Source organism: Mustela nivalis (genome assembly GCF_964662115.1).
Source record: "Mustela nivalis genome assembly, chromosome: 10".
NCBI lineage: Eukaryota > Metazoa > Chordata > Mammalia > Carnivora > Mustelidae > Mustela > Mustela nivalis.
Window position 1 is genome coordinate 75565876 of NC_139029.1, and position 19285 is coordinate 75585160.

The 19285-nt window shown below is 42.6% G+C and overlaps 1 protein-coding gene across 3 annotated transcripts in view; it reads right to left on the reverse strand.

Annotated features, from left to right (window-relative positions):
• The window catches only part of TGFBR3 (transforming growth factor beta receptor 3), a 197481-nt gene extending 180585 nt beyond the window's left edge, over positions 1–16896 (reverse strand). For 2 of the 3 annotated variants that reach the window (XM_082688678.1, XM_082688677.1), the window contains exon 1: positions 16467–16896. The gene's annotated coding sequence lies outside the window, so the exon portion shown is untranslated. The remainder of the gene's footprint in view (positions 1–16466) is intronic. The other variant, XM_082688679.1, reaches the window with a different exon arrangement.
• Between the last annotated feature and the right edge of the window lie 2389 nt (positions 16897–19285).

Genomic DNA, 19285 nt, shown 5'->3' on the forward strand with positions numbered 1-19285 from the left:
GGCTCCAAGCTGGCTGTGGAGTCAACTTACAAAAAGAAAAGAAACAGAGAACAGACCGGTGGTTACCAGAGGTAAGGGGTAGGGGAAGTGGGAGAAGATGATCAAAAGGTACAAACATCAGTTATATGATAAACGAAGTCCTGGGGATATAATATACAATATGATGACCACATGTTAACAATACTGTACGGTATATGTGAAAGTTGCTAAGAGAGTAAATCTTAAAAGTTCTCATCACAGGAAAAGAAATTTGTAACTAAGTGTGGTGATGGACATTAAGTAAACTTATTGTGGTGATCATTTATTTTTATATATATATATATACACACATATATACATATATGTGTATGTATATATATGTATGTATATACACACATACATCTTCACATTTTACACCTTAAGTTTATACAATGCTTTGTGTCAATTAATCTCAATTTAATTGGAAAAAATAAAAATTAAAAATAAACTAAGATTTCCTTGAGCGCCCTATGGAGAACAGACTGAAGGGAGCCCACAGTGCATGGAAGATCCATCAAGACACTTACAACAGAGGGGCGCCTGGCTAGCTCAGCTGATAGAGCTTGTCTCTTGATCCTGGGGTTGTAAGCTGGATACCCACGTTGGGTGTGAAGATTATTTACAAATAAAATTTTTAATGTAAAAAAAAGTCTCGAAGTACCTGGATGACTCAGTGGGTTAAAGCCTCTGCCTTCGACTCAGGTCATGATCCCGGGGTTCAGGGTTCGAGCCCCACATCGGGCTCTCTGCTCAGCAGGGAGCCTGCCTCCCCCTCTCTGTGCCTGCCTCTCTGCCTACCTGTGACTTCTGTCTGTCAAATAAATAAAATCTTTTAAAAAATTTAAAAAATTTTTAAAAAGGCTCATACCGGATCAGACAAGAAAAGAGGCTTAGATCGGAATGCAGGCCCAGTTGTGTTTTTTTCTTTTTAAGATTTTATTTATCTGAGAGAGCATGTGCACAAGCACACACATGAGTAGGGGGTAGAGACAGGGAGAGAAGCAAGCTCCCTGCTAAGCAAGGAGCCCCACCATAGGACTAGATCCCAGGACCCTGAGATCATTAGTCAAGACGCATAACTGACTAAGCCACCCAGGCTCCTCAACCCCATTTCTTTATTTTTAAGATGAAACTAACCCTACTTACATCACAGGGTCACTCCAAGAATCAAATGAAATTATATACGTAACAGTAGATAAGCTATCACTATTTGTCAGTTGACTATCTCTGCCATAGAGAATGATCCTGAAGCCTAAGATTCATTTAAAATCCCAACATTCTGTGGCTGTCGGTGGCAGGAAAAAAAAGAATTACTTTTGAACTACCTTACATATGGGAAGGAATTCCACATGAAGACTCAATGGCAAGAAAGGCAGCAGGCACAGAAGTTACAAGATGTGCCAAAAAGCTGGACTTTACGCTCCCCAGCACCTCCAGGGCCTGGCCCACCCTCACTCTTAATTGAGAGTGTGACCAGCACATCTGTGGCTGGCCCAAGCATCCTTAGTTCCCTTGGGGCTGACCTTCAGTCATCCTAAACGCCCCTCTTGTCTATCCCAAGCACAATAGATCTCACTGCCCAAGCAAAATATGGCAGAAAGGAGAGGGTAGGCACGGAAATACTCCACATTGTTGCGAAAGACCACGTTTTATTCAAGTTTACTAACTAGGATTTTTCACCCATCCTTGCAATATTCCCAAAACCACCTTTTCACATTTAATATTTCTGCATTCAAAGATTTCTGTTGCTTATAATTTTAAGCTAAAATTATTAGAGAACGGTACCTGGGGATTTTAAACTGGGCCTAACTAGACGTGTTAGGTCGGACAGCCTCTGCCATCCCCTTATCTGTAAGATATTAATGACATTCTGATTGTAATATGTGAGCCAGAATATGGGCATGGTACCTAAAACAATACCAGGCCCACACAGTGCATTTAAAAAACAAAAATAGTCACTGAGGTTTTTTTCCCGGTTAAAATACCCCTAGACTTTCGGGGCACCTGGGTGGCTCAGTGGGTTAAGGCCTCTGCCTTCAGCTCAGGTCATGATCCCAGGGTCCTGGGATTGAGCCCCACGTCGGGCTCTCTGCTCAGCGGGCGGCCTGCTTCCTCCTCTCTCTCTGCCTGTCTCTCTGCCTGTGATCTCTGTATGTCAAATAAATAAATAAAATCCTTAACAAATAATAAAATAAAATACCCCTAGGCTTTCAAAATACCAAGCAAACTACTAGTAGCAAAATAATACAGTTTATATCAAATATGTATTCATTTGGGGATTAGACTTCATGGTCTAGAATCTAAAAAAAAAATACCTACATTACCAAAAAACAATGACTCCAAACCCAATACAAGATTGAAGCCCTAAAGATAGTCATAATATTGCAAAGCTGTTCTGAAAGTGTGGTAAAGCTACTGTCTGAACAACTCTGGTGTAAGTTACAGGGATCTGGCTGCATGGCCTTCCTAGACTCTACCTTAAGATGCCCAAATTAGCTTCAGGGGTTTAGCCGAAGGCTGAGGAACTTAGCCTGGCACCACCGCCAACCAAGTTGCCTGGAGTGAGGAATCAGCTATCACCACAAGGGCTGATTAAATCATGAAGCTGCAATTATTCCAGCAAAAGTCAGCACATCTGAATATCCTCAGGACACGAGCCATCATCCTTTAGGCACTAGCAAGCAAGCACTAAGTCATTAAAAAAACTCTGGGGAGCTACATCTATCAGACCCCCCATGAGACTCTTTTGTACAATATACAGTAATTTACTAAAATATTTTAGTCACATGATTATTTATATTCACAGGGATTCTGCAAATAATATGAATTCAGAAAAAACACTTCAGCCATAGACTATTCTATTCTGCTAACTGCAATTAAGCTCTTATTTTTTTCTTCCTCTCCCTGATTTCCAAGATAATATTATATCTCTTAAATGTGAGTAATCCCTCAATAGATAACATTTCAATTATTTCACTGATATTATTTGGTAAAGAGAGGGCTCAGCAGCTTCGGCATGTGAAACATTAAGAATTAAAACCCTTCAATGGTCACCCATTGCTGTCAAGGATAAAAACCAGAGCCCTTCCCATGACTGCTGGATGTTGCCTCCTTAGTCTGACCTTATCCTCCACGTGCCCCAGCCGTACCTGCCTCAATTCTGCCCCACAGAAGGATCACGCCCTTGCTTCCAGAAGAGTGTTCTCAGTAACCTTCCATTGTCTCCCTGACATGGCTGCTTACCACAGTCTTCAGTCTTAACTCCTGGTATGAGCACTACTTCTTTAAGGAAGCCTCCTAGGATTGCCTCAGAGGAAGTAAAACTCAGACACTTGGAATGTAGTGCAAGTCAGGTCTGCAGGTAAAAGTTTATGTGATTATTTCCTTCCAGGTATGTCTTCCCTGCATCTGTTCAATCTACAGAGAAGGATCTCAGTGTAGCTGGTGGTAGTATTAGCCTACCTATTGGGCATATAGCAGCCATTCAATGACGGTACCATAGTGGGTAGCAAGTAGAAAATGTGACTGCGTACGTTACAGTTAAAAGTATGGAAGGATGGCGACTTATCAAAACGTTCCTCAATAATAAGTGATAAACCAACAAATAAGAGCTGTGTCTAAGAAAGAACTTATGCCTCAGGCAGCTTCAAAGGAACAGACAAGACCGGAGTTCTGGCACCAACATGTTTGACAAGTCCAGACCAGTCACTCCATTGTGGGCTTTAATTTCTTCATCTCCAATACGAAGAGATTAAACAAGAACATATTTTATTCTACACCTTAGGTATAATCGTCATTGTATGGACTAACAACTAATCCTGAATCCCTCCTATAAAATGAGACTTCAAATAGGCTTGTGGAAATGTGAAATACATGATCATGTGATGGCTAGTACAAATGACTTCACAAAATGGGAAAGAATTCTCCAAGGAAAACATTCAATTTGACAACGTAAGTGTAAATAAAATACTAATACTATAGTACCTATTTTTAATACATAGATTGTATAAACAAAAAATATTTAAATCATTATCTTCTGAGCAGTCAAGGCACACACAAAACCTGAATTTTGTCAGATGTGCCCATCTTATAAAAACTGGCATTTTGGGGTCACCTGGGTGGCACAGTCGGTTAAGTATCTCCCTTCGGCTCAAGTCTTGATCTCAGGGTCCTGGGATCCAGCTCCACGTTGGGCTACCTGCTCAGTGGGGAGACTGTTGTTCCCCCTCCCTCTGCCTCTCCTCTGCTCTTTCTCTCTACCTCTCTTAACTCTCAAATAAATAAATAAATAATCTTAAAAAAAAAAGAAAACTGCCATTTTTATTCTATTCCTTAAACTCCATGAACTCTACTCATTCCCCTCACCTCATTCTAATAATCATTCCAATTAATCCCACCCACCTGTGAACAGTCTCCCTAACATTTTGTGTATAATTTGTTCCATGTTATCTTCTACCCAGAGCTGACCCAGAACATTAGAAATAGATAACATCCACTCCAGCCCTCTAATTTTACAGATTAGCAAACCAGGAATTAGAAAGACTTAGTGATTGGCCCACCGTTACACAGCTAGTTAGTAGCATAGCCAAGACTTGTCCACATGCTGCTTTGTAATTACTCTGCGGTTGTTCATGTTTTTATTCCACATTCCCCTTCCTATTGAGCTAACACGGTCATCTTCCAACCCCACAAAATATCTCAGCTACCACCTACTGAGCACCTACTGTGTTTTTCACAATTTCTCATTTCATCCTGTCAACAGCCCAAGAAGATCCTTCACTCTGTAGTGAGAAAAGTGAGACTTCAAGAGGCTCAACCACCCAAAAGTCACCAGCTATTAAGTCCTGGTACAGCGTCTGAGCCCAGGTCTGCCTGATTCTCTTGACACTACAAACAGGAGCTCCTCCCTCCCCGAACACACAGTGGAAATGGTTACCAGAACCCTATCAGAGGGCCTTACAGATGAGGTGGCATTTGAGCAGAGGGGTGAGACAGCTATGAAAGAAATGCATCCCAGACAGAGGGGAGAGCGAGTGTAAAGGCCCTGCTGGGAGTACACACTTTGTGTGTTCCCAGAGCAGACTATATCCAGCACAGTACGGCAGAGAGTATGGGGACCACCCCCCGGCCGATCTGGGTTCAAATCCCTGCCCTGTCTCTTCCTACCAGTGTAGCTGTGGGGAGCTTACTAAATACCTCCAAGTCTCAGCTATAAGGTAGAAATAATGATTCTATTTCCCTAATGGGGTTGTTACTAGAATTAAGTAAATCAGTAACACATGAAGTACTTAATACCTAGTATGTTCTTGGGTTTCAGGAAATGATGGCTATGATTTTTAACTAGATCATTGATAACATCTATGTTCAAGACAATTTATTTTCAGTTTGATAGTTTTGAATCTGAGAGTTAAGTTATGCTGTTAGTTTTGTACATGGCCAATAACTTCCTCGTAAGCCTTCGACTTCCTTAGCTGGACTTCCTGTCCTGATGAGGAGGACTCTGTGGGAACTACACTGATGTTATCACAAAAAGAGCAGGAGGCAAATCATCCTAAAATCCCTGTTACACTATTACAAATTATGCTCTTCATTCAACATAACCCCTATCTCCAAAAATCAGATGCTTCTTCAGAACTGTAACTCACTGTCCCTTGGATTTAAGTCATTGGTTTCATAAAACAGATCTCACCAGTCTCGACTCCTCACTAGCATCACTGACAGAAGCTGGTGGTAATTTCAACTGCAATCCATCTTGAGAAGGGTTAAAACTTCTCTTCAAAATTAGGCATAATTTAATTTAAAAACAAAAAACTTTTTCTCCGTTGTCCTTTTGGATTAATCTTAGTGTTTCTTTTCAAAGAAATTAGAACATCAAAGCAAAATTCAGGAGTCATCTGGCCTGGCAGTCTCCAGATTGTTCCTTAGAGCACAGCCCTGAAGCAATCAGGAAGGTACGGTGAGTGGCCCTGTGGATGGGCCCAGAGCCAAAGGAAGATGTCAGGGCCACAGGAAAACTCCGCTCCTCTGCCCTAAACCCTCTCCCCCTGCTCTTTTCTTTAATGCTATGTTTACTTTTCATCTGTGCAACCCAATGGGTTAAAGGGCAAATCACAGGCAGAGACAAACCACGGCAAGCCCAAGCCTGTGAGAGGTAAACTGGGAATCTTCCCAAACCACTTGTAAGGCTGGGGAGAGCTCACGGTTGCTGTTTTCAGTCAATTAAAAAGAGGTCAATGTTCTAGTATGACAGGTTTTGAATGAGGCTTTTTAAACATCAGATTCCCCTCCTTCTAAACAGACCTGATAGTTTTCCCTTTGTAACGCCTTAAGTATACATTTAACTGGGGCTGTGAGAAATCCATGAGATCGTCTCATTCATTTATTCATTCATCTAACAAGTATTTATCAAGTACCTGCTCCATACCAGCATTGTTCCAAGTACAGGGATTCAACAGGGGAAAAGAAACATAAAAAACCCTGCCCCTTCATGGAGCTTACCTTCTAGTCAGAGGACAAATTATAAATATATGTAATTGTATATGAAATAGAGATAAACGCTAAGAAAACAAAACAGAGAAGGAAAGGAAATTTGGGGGGTCCTCGGTTTGGTTTATTTGTTTAGGGTAAAGACCTACAGGAAGTGAACTGTAGATATCTAAGAGAAAAACATTCCAAGAAAAGGAAACAGCATATGCAAAGGTCCTGAGATAGCATGTCAGGGAACAGCAAATGGGCCAGGATGCTGGAGCACAGACAGTAGGCCAGAGAGCACAACAGTGGGGCCAAAGAGGTAATTGCCAAGGGAGTCATGGCTGGTTGTCTGCATCTTTACGGATTATTGTAAAGATTCTGGCTTTTACACTGAGAAAGAAAGAACATTAGAGTATTTTAAGCAGAGGAATGACAGGATCTGGCTTTGGCTTTGTCAGAGCCATTCTGGCTATTGGGTGTTATATATTGCAAAGAAATAAGAAAGGAAGAACTACTCCCCAGCTGTGTGACCCAGGTACCTGGCTGTTCTCATCTTCAGAGGGACTTGGGATTATTTCTAACAGCCACTCTAACCCTAAACTCTCTGATTCTGAGTTTATTTCCTTTGCATTTTCTATAGAGTTACAGTTTATATCCACTGTAAGCCTCATCTCTCCCCAAACCTTTAGCTGAAGTGGAACTGAGATAAAGAATTCAATCTGACAGGGACGCCTGGGTGGCTCAGTTGGTTAAGCAGCTGCCTTCGGCTCAGGTCATGATCCCAGCGTCCTGGGATCGAGTCCCACATCGGGCTCCTTGCTCAGCAGGGAGCCTGCTTCTCCCTCTGCCTGCCATTCTGTCTGCCTGTGCTCACTCTCTCCCCCTCTCTCTCTCTGATAAATAAATAAAATCTTTAAAAAAAAAAAAAAAAGAATTCAATCTGACAATATATGTTATATGCCAAGTCCATGTCACACTTTCAAGGCACAGAGATGATGGGACTCGATCCTGCTCTAGGAAGTCCACAATCTGGCAGAGAAAGAAAAGAAGTTCTCGGGAGGTAGCAGAAATCCTGTGAGAGAAATTAAGGGAACAACTAACCCACCTGCCAGGAGGAGCCACATGTGGCTTCACCACACTGACAGCAGAGAGAGAAAGCCTGGATGAGGAAACAAGAGACCACCAGAGAAGGGAAGGAGGGGACGCTAAAAGAGAGACAAGTTCAAAGGCTTCGGAGCATGAGAGCATGTGGCACGCTCTGGAAACCATAAGGACTCTGGTATGAGCATAGTGAGGTTCAGGGAAGAAGTGGAAAGAGAAATGGCCTGAAAAAGTAGGCTGAGGCTACGTTGTTAGTAAGTGGACATCTTGTGCCAAGGATGACGGAACAGCAGTGATTTTTAAAATGTAAGAAATGAAAACGCAGATTCGTGTTTTAAAAGGTACCAACCGAAATGGATGAACTGTTTTTTTTTGTTTGTTTGTTTGTTTGTTTGTTTTGGATGAACTGTTTGAAATAGAGATGTCAAAGCCAGGAAAATTAAACAAAGGACCTGCACAACAGTGCAGATGAGATGATGATTTGGGATTGAAGAAAAGGTCAGCTGAGATCTGCTAAAAAGGTAAGCCGCGTGTGACTGCTCTTATTCAGCTCAGGGAAGTAAGCAGAAGGCAGTTTAGTGTGCCTGAGGCTCCTTGCTTGGTAACTGGTGCCATTTACTGACAGAGGAAATGAAGGATTGAGACTGTGGACCACAGAGAAATAGTGTGTTGGGTCTGGGACTTGGTTTAAACAGAAAGACCTACAGAACCACCAGGTAGCTGCTGGAAATAAGCGTATGAAATATAAAACTGGAAGTTACTGGCAGAGACGTGGCCATTGAGGCATGGAAATATGAACGACAAAATGTAAACTGAGAAGAGAAGGGAAAGGGAAAAAAAGAGAACCTTGGAGAATGCCAACACGTAGGGATCAAGCCCTGGAAAAGAAACCTGAAGAGAGATGGGGAAGGAAAGGGGAAAAGCAGAAGAAGTAGCTCTAGGGAAACTAAGATGGTAAAACTCGGGGAAAGAGTTAAGCAGCAAAGGTCCCTGAGAGAGGACAGTGGAGATGCTGACTGAAAGCAAGCACGAATTTTGCACCTTGCACCTTTTCTAGCACCTTGGTACGCCTTCGTATGGTGGGTGTGGGAGCCTGCCTGCAGCCGGCTGAGGTCTTCAGCAGGAGGTGAGAAGAAATGAGCCAACAGCCAAACACCACGAGCCCCAGCAGACTGCCTTGTTACCAAAGATTCTGTACAATTAGGAAAGTTTTATTCAATCCTCTGTGGAGGTGTAAGGTGTGAGAAACAGGAACTAAGATGTGCTGGGGGTGATCTTCTGGTAGTGCAAAGGAGATTTCTTAGGTAACACCTGGTTATCGTAGGACCACTAATCCTGAAACTAGCCACAGGCATTCAGAAAGCCTAGGTGCTTCTGACAAGAACTGAGGACACTATCTGCACCCACACATCACCCAAATTCCAATTAGGCTTCTCACCCCAACATCCTTAGCCTTTCTTCACCAGCAGAGTAATGTTCAGCAGCATTCGAGCCTGGTAAAAAGTGTTAGCAAAAACCCCACCGCACTGACTACCTGGTCCGATGCTGGCCTCCATGACAGGCCGCCATTTGAACTGGAAAAGCCTCTCCCAAACACACCAGCCATTGTCTGTCTGAGTACTCTGAGAAACAAAAAGGAGCTGAAGGAGAAGTTTTTAATCCCAAATTTATTCTTAATTTCCGATACAGAACACTTGAGAAAAATCTGAGAGCCAACCAGAAAGACTAACAGATTTCTTTTTTAATGTGCATCTACAGTCCGTTCTCCTTTACCCTCCACAAAAAAGCAACCCAACCCCCAAATGATCATTTTCCTTGGCTTAATTTCCCTATTTTTGTGATATATAATTGGAAACAGACTGCTTTTTCCTGGCTTCAGAGAACAGGATCTTTGGGGTTACAGGAGTTGCCAACTACAGAACCTCAGTCTTAGCAAAGTTTCTTTTGCAAACCTTGTACCTATATACCTACTTAAAATAGATCTTAATTCCAAAGAAAACACTTAAATCCCTCATTATTATACAAAAGTTCATTTTGTCCTAATGAATTAGATGCTACCCCTCCCTTTTCCACCCAGTTAAGCTAAAGAGAATCCTGCTCTCAGTTCAGTTATCTCCCATCTGAACATTACCAAAAGCCCTACACCCAACAAGGTACCTAAATGGGATGCTTTTTGGAACTATTTTGAAGAATTTAGTAGGACTGACTCTACATGAACCTTTATTAGTCCACACACTGAATGTAATTAAAATCTTGAATATCTTAGAAAGCAAAACTCTAATAATGAAATAAAGACGCCACAAACTGAGAAAGGCACAACTCCAAGAGGAAAAAAAAAGTGAAAAGTATCAAGTAGGTCATCCTTCCCCCAGCTCCACCAATGGTTGGGGAACAATTATAATGGATGAATATGACAGATACGAAAGAAATGACTGGTGGATATTCACAAAGTTGGTTGTTATCCTAAGGAATTTTTTCATGATTCCCGTGGTATTTGATGAATACACAACAGGTAACAATCTCTATAAAGACAAAAGAATAAGAAAACTAAGGAATGTCTGCTAAGAAAGGCTTTTTGACAGAAAGAGACCAGCAATAGTCAAGATGCCCATTTAGAAGATCAGAAACTTCTCCCACACACATAGGGAACACCTTACAATGTAATAATGCAAAATGTATGTAATGAGTCAACGGTGCTTTCCCTCAAAGCTGAAGTTAATTCGCCAGCCAACTGCACATTCTAATAACAAAATGAGACATTCTTTATGGACACTCAGAAGAGAGTTTTGTGTTTGAGTATGTTTTGCTCTAAAGAAAAAATAGAAAGAGATCACTCATAACAACACAGGCAATGCCACACGGAAGACAGGGCTTTGAGATTGAAATCTAAGAATTTCACTTAAAATAACCTTCCAATTATTTAAAAAAAAAAAAAAAAGCCAGTTTCTGCTCCAGCAATCATCATATAGTTAATTATGAAATGAAATTTGCAAATAGGCAGCAGTGTATTTTTGTATCCAATGACCAATTTCACACTGTCAAAACACATAAATCACTAAAAATGCTAATAGAATTATACTCCCAAAAGGAAATCTTTTCACATAACAAACTGAATTAAGCATTCATCAACTTCCCGTTAATAAAAGAATAAACAAGAATTAAAAAAAGAAATCCAAAGTTCTGCTAGACCATCCACCTAGTCCTTGGTGTTCTTACCCATCAGTGGTGGTTAGTCATCAGACATAAAAAGCTGCAGACCTTCTCCCAGGGCAATCCAATCAACAGGAAAGCCCAAGGACTAGTATCTATAAAACTGTTTTCTAAAGATCATTTTCTGAAGGACTAATTAACTTAAATGTGTTTTTACAAATGTTCCATCTGCAATTTCACACAAAATCCTGACCTTCAGCATGTACCAAGGAATTGAATTATGTACTTGGAAGGACAAACAAGCAGAAGCTTCCTTCTCTACAAACAGCGCCCCATTCTGACCCCCTTTCCCTTGGAGCCCAGCGTCCAAGAGATAGGGAGTATCTGCTTCTGTATTACCATCCTTTTTCATAAAGTAAAGATAGAGATAACATTTTAGATTTAATTCTAAATTATTACTATGGCAACAATTTAACATTAAATCCTAAAAATGAACTTTGCTATACTCCACTCTAATTCAGAGTCCTCTTGCCAGACTTAAGGTTTCAGCACCAACATCAGTATTAACCTTTTTTCTCCTATGATTACGTTTAAGCAGGAGATACCAGGATGACCTAAGGGCATGACTCTAGGGCTCTTATTTCAGACCTTCAGTAATAATCTCAATTTTAAAAGATATCATGCCTTGTAAGTATGCCCTTAGTTATCCTCTTACAAAGTCTTAAAGGTTGGCCTAGAAAACCAAAGAAAAAATGCACAAGGTCCAGATCAGAGTGGCCTCTAGAGAATGTTTACAAATGTTGTTTCAAAAACTAAATATTGGCACACATCTTGGTTGAGAGATAAAAATCATTACTCTCCCTCTGAAAGAAGGAAAAATATTCAGAAATCTGTGCTGAATCTTAAGCACGGGCTTTGCAAACAGAGAAAATAAGGCTCAATGTCGGTTAACAAACAAATGTTTTATTTCAAAAGATATAAAACAAGAAATCTAGAAATGGACAGAGCCCAGGAAATGGACCTAGATCATTTTTTTATAAAGTCCTTCTAAGCTGTGTTGATTTATTTCAGCTTGACTGGAAACCAACCAAATTAGCAATAGCTTATATTTTATGAAATGCTACAAAGAGACAATGCTGACATTCCAAGTGTTAACTCTGAAGATGTGGAACCAGAGAAATTACTGCCAGGGATCTTGGTGCAGTAATTTTCTTTAAAAGCCACAAAAAGCTTTTACTGAAACAGTTAAAGGCTAACTGTTATTTGTGGAAGGCTACCTTTTCATAACACCTGGATTTGCTTATTTACATTCCAAACTGTCCATATTTCTAGAGGTGATACAAGATTACTTACAAGGTAAAGACCCCTAAAAGCATTTACTTGAGTTAAGCAAATTTCAAAAGGTACTTAATATTAAGTTTCAAAATTTCAGAAGTTAAAAATCACCAGGAAAATGGGGCGCCTGGGTGACTCAGTGGATTAAAGCCTCTGCCTTCGGCTCAGGTCATGATCCCAGGATCCTGGGATCCAGTCCCACATGGGGCTCTCTGCTCAGCAGAGACCCTGCTTCCTCCTCTCTCTCTCTGCCTGCCTCTCTGCCTACTTGTGATCTTTGTCTGTCAAATAAATAAATAAAATCTTAAAAAAAAAAAAAATCACCAGGAAAATGCTCCAATGTACAAAAGTGATAAAATCATTTTCAAGCATCTGTTAAGAGCAATTAAAGAAGAAAAGGGGGATAACTGTCCTCATTAATTAATGAACCTGACAATTATAATAAGACTTTGTCCAACAGCAATCAAGGGAAAAAAATATTTTCAAGATGAGTTATCCAGAACAGAGGTAATTCAAAAAGATGATAGCAAATTCACCCAGAAAAAAATATTACAGCAATAGCAATACTTACCAGTCATCCTCTAAATTCTAACTGTTCTGTTAGTCCGAAATGTCAAGTCAGGACTTTCCAGATTTATCATCCCAGGAAATCAGTGGTCACTTAAGTCCTAAATAAGTCAGTGGTGACCACCTTTGCAGTGCCATACTCAAGAGGACACTGGAATTCCTAGGCCCCTTAGGTCCAGATTCTGCCCTTCAGCAAAGTCACCTGACTTTTACAAGAAGCAACTCAGTTTGCATGCAAAAGGGAAAGATTAATTCCTTTGAGACTTAAAAAGAATAGGACAATACCTTCTTTTAAGCAAATCCATTCTGTCAATCTATAAAGGCTTTCCAAGACAAAGCCTTAGGAAGCCTTAAGGCATCCTGGCCCCCAGCTTTAAGAGGCTTGAAAGAGGACAGCTAATTTGCCAAACTCCAAGACCAGGAACCAGAAGCCTATTAAGGGTAGGGGGCTGAAATATGTTGCTGAAGAGCGCAGTACATCAGAGCATGGAAAACTAAGTTAAATCATAAATAAGATGCTACCCTGAAGGAACTATTGCAATGCTGAGATTTATAAAGAAGGGACGAAATTTGAAAGTTATTTTTTATTTTTTTTTCAAAGTTGTTTTTTAAAAGGATCCACATGACCTTAGCCTGCTAAATGAAATAAAGTCAAAACTACCTGATACACAAGAAACAAGAAAGGAAACCGGCCTACAAAACTGCAGGCAAAGACTGAAAACTTTTTCCAAAATTCAGTTTTAGGGACACTTGAGTGGCTCAGTCAGTTAAGCATCTGCCTTTGGCTCAGGTCATGATCCCAGGGTCTTGGGACCCAGCCCCACATCAGGCTCCCTGATCAGCCAGGAACATGCTTCTCCCTCTCCCTGCCTCTCCCCTGGCTTGTGCGTATGCACCCGTTTTCTCTGTCAAATAAATAAAATCTTTTAAAATAAATAAATAAATAAAACTTAGTTTTACTGTATTTCCAAGCATGTTAATTCTTTTTTTTTTTTTAAGATTTTATTTATTTATTTGACAGGTAGAGATCACAAGTAGGCAGAGAGGCAGGCAGAGAGAGAGAGAAGAGGAAGCAGGCTCCCTGCAGAGCAGACAGCCCTATGTGGGGCTCGATCCCAGTACCCTGGGATCATGACCTGAGCCGAAGGCAGAGGCTTTAACCCACTGAGCCACCCAGGCGCCCCCAAGCATGTTAATTCTTAAAAATATTTATATTATATTTATAAGAATGAGTGTCTACGGACACATCACACCTTTACTAGACAAACAGGATACTTCTGAACTATTACTGTTTACTAAAATATAAGCCTCTGAAGAATGCCTAGAATTGCTGTTATTCAGGACTGTTATTGCACGTGGAAGATGTTGATCAAGAATGATAATGACAGGATTCTAAGTGCACCAACCTCCTTGAGAACAAATTTACTATGTCCAATTTTCTACAAAAGACAAATGAGGATCATTAAAAGATTCACAATGAAACTCTTCGGACTCCCAGTTCTCCTAGATAACTTGAAATATTATACAAAGTGCAGAAGATCATCTTAAAGACACTTCTTAGGGAAAACAAATGGCAAAAACCACGTACAAGTGTATTTAATGTCTGTCCAGCCACCAGAGTTCTTGACATATGTCCAACATATAGGCTTGGTCCTCAAGGTCATTCTTACTGTAATCAATTGAAATTAAACGCAGCTTTCCACTGTAAACTCAGAAAGCAACTTGGTGATTTTGCTAGATAAAGCCACAACGTTTTCCATTTCTGAAACGTATGTTTAACACCCTAAAAACTAGTTTAAGTGCCTAATAGACATCAATGGTGTGTTATACTCCCCCTATTGGCTAATACTCAAAATAACAATGAATTCCCCAGAGGTTGCCTTTGAAGTGCTGGGGTTCAAAAGTAAGTTGGAGATTTTTATATTTAAAAACATGAACTGGATCAACAGTTGTTAAGCAAAGCTGCCATGTAATGGTCTGATTCCATCAAAACAGGAAAAATTAAAGCTGACAAATGACAAACTGAAGGGCTGAAAATATGCTGAAGCTTGAAACACTAAACAATGCAGAATTAAAGCCAAAAGCAGAGAACACCAAGAAACAGAGCAACATCCTTTAACTGACACAATGGCATGAAATCCATTTCATTTTAATAGCCCTTAAGGGGGTAAGAATTATTTCCCTGCCTCCTGTGCCAACCCCAAGCTGTTTCCTAAGGAAGCCAAGTAACTCTGACAATGTGTAGAGAATAAAAGAAATTAAGAATAAAGACTCATATTAATAGTAATCAGGGTTCTGTTTTTAATTACTTGGATCCAGTTTCGGAGCTGCAATGTGGCACCCCAGTAAGCACATCACCTAAATTAATCACAGATACCTTATTCCTGTTTCAAGGGATATGTCCAACTAAAATGGAAAGCTGAACAACGTGGGAAGACGCGTGGGCTCACCGCACCCAAACCTGACTGCACTTGCGGCACTCGGTGACTGAACTAGCTCTGGAGTCAGAACAGAAAATAATGGGTGAGCTGGAGCAAGTAACTAACCTCTACAGTCTCATCTGAGAAATGGGGCTGATAGTGTTTTAACCACAGAGCGGGTGTGAAGTTTAAGTGGTCCGCAAGGCATACAGGAGAGTGATACACAGTTTGGGCTCAATGAACGTCAGTTACCATTGTTCAAGAGAAATAGCTGATTTCACAGTGAAGTAACTGCGCCTTACAGTACCATTTCAGGATAATTAAAAAGTCTTGACCAGTGCTTCGTTCCTTATAGAGACTTCTTTCCACCCAGACCGCTCACTTTTCTTCTAAGGGAGATGATCAGAAAACCCACGGTTCCCCCCTCGCAGGCTGTCACTGCTACCATCCTTTACCCCCTTTGCTCGTTTCCCATCACCTCTGGGCTCAGGACAAGCAGTTCTAACACTTGCTCGGCGCTAGTACTTTACATATAATAAATCATTCAATCTTCACAGTGACTTTATGAGACCTATTATTATCCCCATTTCCCAGCTAAGGAAATAAGCGATTTTCTTTTCTCAGCTCTTTTAGAACACACTAAATCCATTAGGTTCCACTGTGCCAAGATAATCCACGCTTGACAATGCCGGTAACTACACTACCTGATTCTGCAAAGTGGGCAAATGCCCTAATAACAAGTCTGCAAGCAGATTCTTCTAGCAACAGCCCAAAGACTTCCAGTTTGTTCTAATCAAATGAACATGCTAAGAGAACCCTTCAAAATGAACTGGGTACTGGGCTAATCTGTTAGCAGGGGGGAAGCGTTGTATGCGGGGCTCCGGGCTGCAGCGCTGCTCTCCGCGCCGCCCGCACCACACCAGGAGGGCGCCTGCTGCGGGGAGCGCCGCTCACGTCGGTGCGCTAGTCCCAGGGCGCAGCCTACGCAACGGCAAATGAGTGCAAACCCACAACAAACCTCTCCCACCACGCTGTCACGCGCCCAAGTGGAAGTGGTCCGCGGCCGGCGGGGGTCGGAAGAAACCGCGGAGAGGAAGAGCGAGGACAGGAGTCTTCCCCCAGGACGGCGCATCGCCGCGAGCGCTGCCCACCCGACCCAGGTCGGCCGCTCCCCACGCACCGCGGGCCACGGGTCCCGGCTCTTCCAAGCGTAAACACTGCCGGACCAACGCCGCCCTCCCGAGCCCGGGGGTCCGGGCGGCCGGTGCGACCCCGGCCGCGAACAGGCACGGAGCCTCGCGCAGCGCGGACAAGCACCGCGCAGCCTGCAGAGCCCGCGGCCGGAACGGGCGCAAGGCTAGTGGCGCGGGCTGCAGCGCCGCGCGGGGCCGGGCCCGCACGTACCTCGGAGGCGGCGTGTCAGGCGGAGATCCACCCGCCGCAAGTTGGAAGAGAGCAGAGGAAAGTTTCCCCGCCCAGCGCTCGGCGGCCGCGAGCTTCGGCAGCTGCTGCGCCGCGGCACAACTACGCCATCCGGACCCGCCGGGACTTTCACCTCCTGCAGGGCGCTCCGGGAATCGCCCAGGGAAAGCGACCGGGCACGAGAGCCGCTGACGTCCCTCCCTCACTCACTGAGGAGAGGAAAGCGCCGCTCTGCGTCCCCGAAACCCTCGATTACCCCCATCGGGCCGACGCAGCGCACTGGCTCTGCCTCACACACACGCGCGGGCGGGGACGGGCAAGACGCCACAGCAATCAGCGCGCGGGGGGAAGGGCGCTCCTCTGCCGCCGCCCCACCGAGGGCTCCGCGCGGCCGGGAGACTCCTCCTCCCGCCTCCCGCCTCCTCTCTCCTCCCCCTTTTCCTCCCCGGCTGATGGATGAGTCCCGAGCGCTGCTGGAGCCAGCGTTTCCCCTCGGGCTGAGGAGGGAGGGAGGGAAGGAGCACCAGAAACGCGCGGGCTGCTACGCGCCCGAGGTGGGGCGGCGAGTGGGTGTCTCAGTCCTGGGGGCGGTGGGTGGAGATAGGGGGACGCGGACGCCAGAGGCAGGGATCCGCTCCCTCAAAAGTAGTTTGAAGAACGACGTCCTTCAAACTTTCCAGGTCTCTGGAGGCGTTGGGTTTTTATTTGGTTTACTTCAGTCTTGATAATAAAAATTCTAAATCTTCCAGTAAACTGATCACACCCTCTTGCCCAGTGCTTAGCAAAGCCCGCCACCACACACACACACACACACTCATTCTGTCCTTGTTTGTCTTTCCCACCTCTAATCCTGCTAGGTATCTCAAGATGCACTCTGATGCTGGGCGCCGGTGGGGTCTTGCCTCCTCCTCTAACAGCGGAGAGCGCCTTACCCAGCCCTTCTCCCTGCTCGTTAAATAAATGAATACAAAGGAGCTCGGTCAGCTTTGCCAGCTATCCTAACATGGGCACGACGGAAACGAAGGGGCAACTTCTGCGTCCCTACCTGCGCCTGTGAATTGTGTACTGCAAGAGGGACGATTGCAGTAAGCAGAACCCCCCACTTTGATTCTCTTGCTTACACCTCGTTTTCCTATTAAAAGACAGGACATGTTCAAGAGGTTTCTGAGACTGGACTTCCACTTGGACAAATTACTTAAAACTCTCCAAGGCTGTTTTTTCCTCTGCAGAACGAGGATCTTGGCCCAGGAGACCTCTTCCAGCTTTAAAGTCCTCTGGTCCTGGGCCTTTTATATACTGGAATGCAACAGAGAAGTTTCTTGTACTATTGCTTATATTATTATTTGGAAAGTTACTCGATTTCTCCACTTTGAAAGAAGAGAAAGTATTTCCAACCCTCTTTCTCTTGTACCTATACATAGGGAAACCAGGAGATACTTTTATAAAGGTCAAATCATCTTTGATTACCTGACTTAGTTTAAACCTCCTCCATAAACCATTCCTTCCTTGCCAATATTTATTGAGCACCTACTAATTGAGAGGGTTGAACTAGGCCTTGGAGATATATATAGTCATAAAACCCCTAAGGTAAAAACAGCCTGGTAAAGTTAGCCTCAGCTTTGATATAGTCTCTCTAGATTTAAGGCCTTAGATTTCCCACAGACTCAAATTACATAGTATTCATGCTTCACGTTGTCAGGTTTTCGTTTCAAGTGCAGACATGAACACTTGAATTGGGTGTGAATATCTAATCCTACATTTAAATGTATCAATGATGTTACAGTTTTCTAATTTTGTTTTCTTTCTTTCCTTCTTTTTTTTTTTTTTTTTTTTTTAAGATTTCATTCACTTATTTGTAAGAGAGAGAGAGGGAGAGTATGCACAAGCAGAGGGAGAAGCAGGCTCCCAGGTGAGCAGGAAGCCTGATGCAGGTCTCATCCCAGGACCCTGGGATCATGAGCTGAGCCAAAGGCAGAAGCTTAACAGACTGAGCCACCTTCTAATTTAATTTCTAGGCATCCCTTTAATGTTTTTTTTTTTTAAGTTTTCTGTTTGCTTGTTTGTTTTTTAAGTAAATTCTACTCTAACTCTACACAACTTTGAGATCAAGAGTCACATACTCTACTGACAGAATCAACCAGGCACTCCAAGGCTTTCTAATTTCTCAATAAAATGGCATGGTAGAAGAAGAGAGAGAAAAACCAAGTCCTAAGTAATTTAATTCTTAGAAGTGTCTTGTCTTTAGAGAGTGAAGTCACTGTTCACAATGGAGCCAGATTCTCAATAATGTAACTATCAACATCTATTGTATTGCTCTGTGTCAAGCAGAGTCCAAAATATTCTATACACATGAATATATTTACTCCTTACAGATCTATAAGACTATATACAAATCGAGGCCCAGGTACAAACCTACATATACACTGAGGCCTTATAACTTGTCACGATAGCATAGCTAATAAGTGGGAGGTCCAGGATTCAAACCTACTTCTATCTAGTTCTGAGCCCAAGTCTTCAACTCCCAGAGCATACTGCCCCAAAAAGCTTTACATATTGACAAAATGAAAGGTTTGAGGGATTTGGGGCTGGTTGGTGTGTGTGTGTGTGTGTGTGTGTGTGCACGCGCGCGCGCACACGCGCACTGTTTCTTGGTTTGTTTGTTTTGTTTTGGTGGGGTTTTTTTGGCAAAACATCTTTAAAATTCAGGGTTATTTAATTAGTTCAGCAGTTTAAATCGATGATATGGAAAAACACAAGAAATCACATAGGTAGTTACAAAACTGACAATGTCTAGAGATATT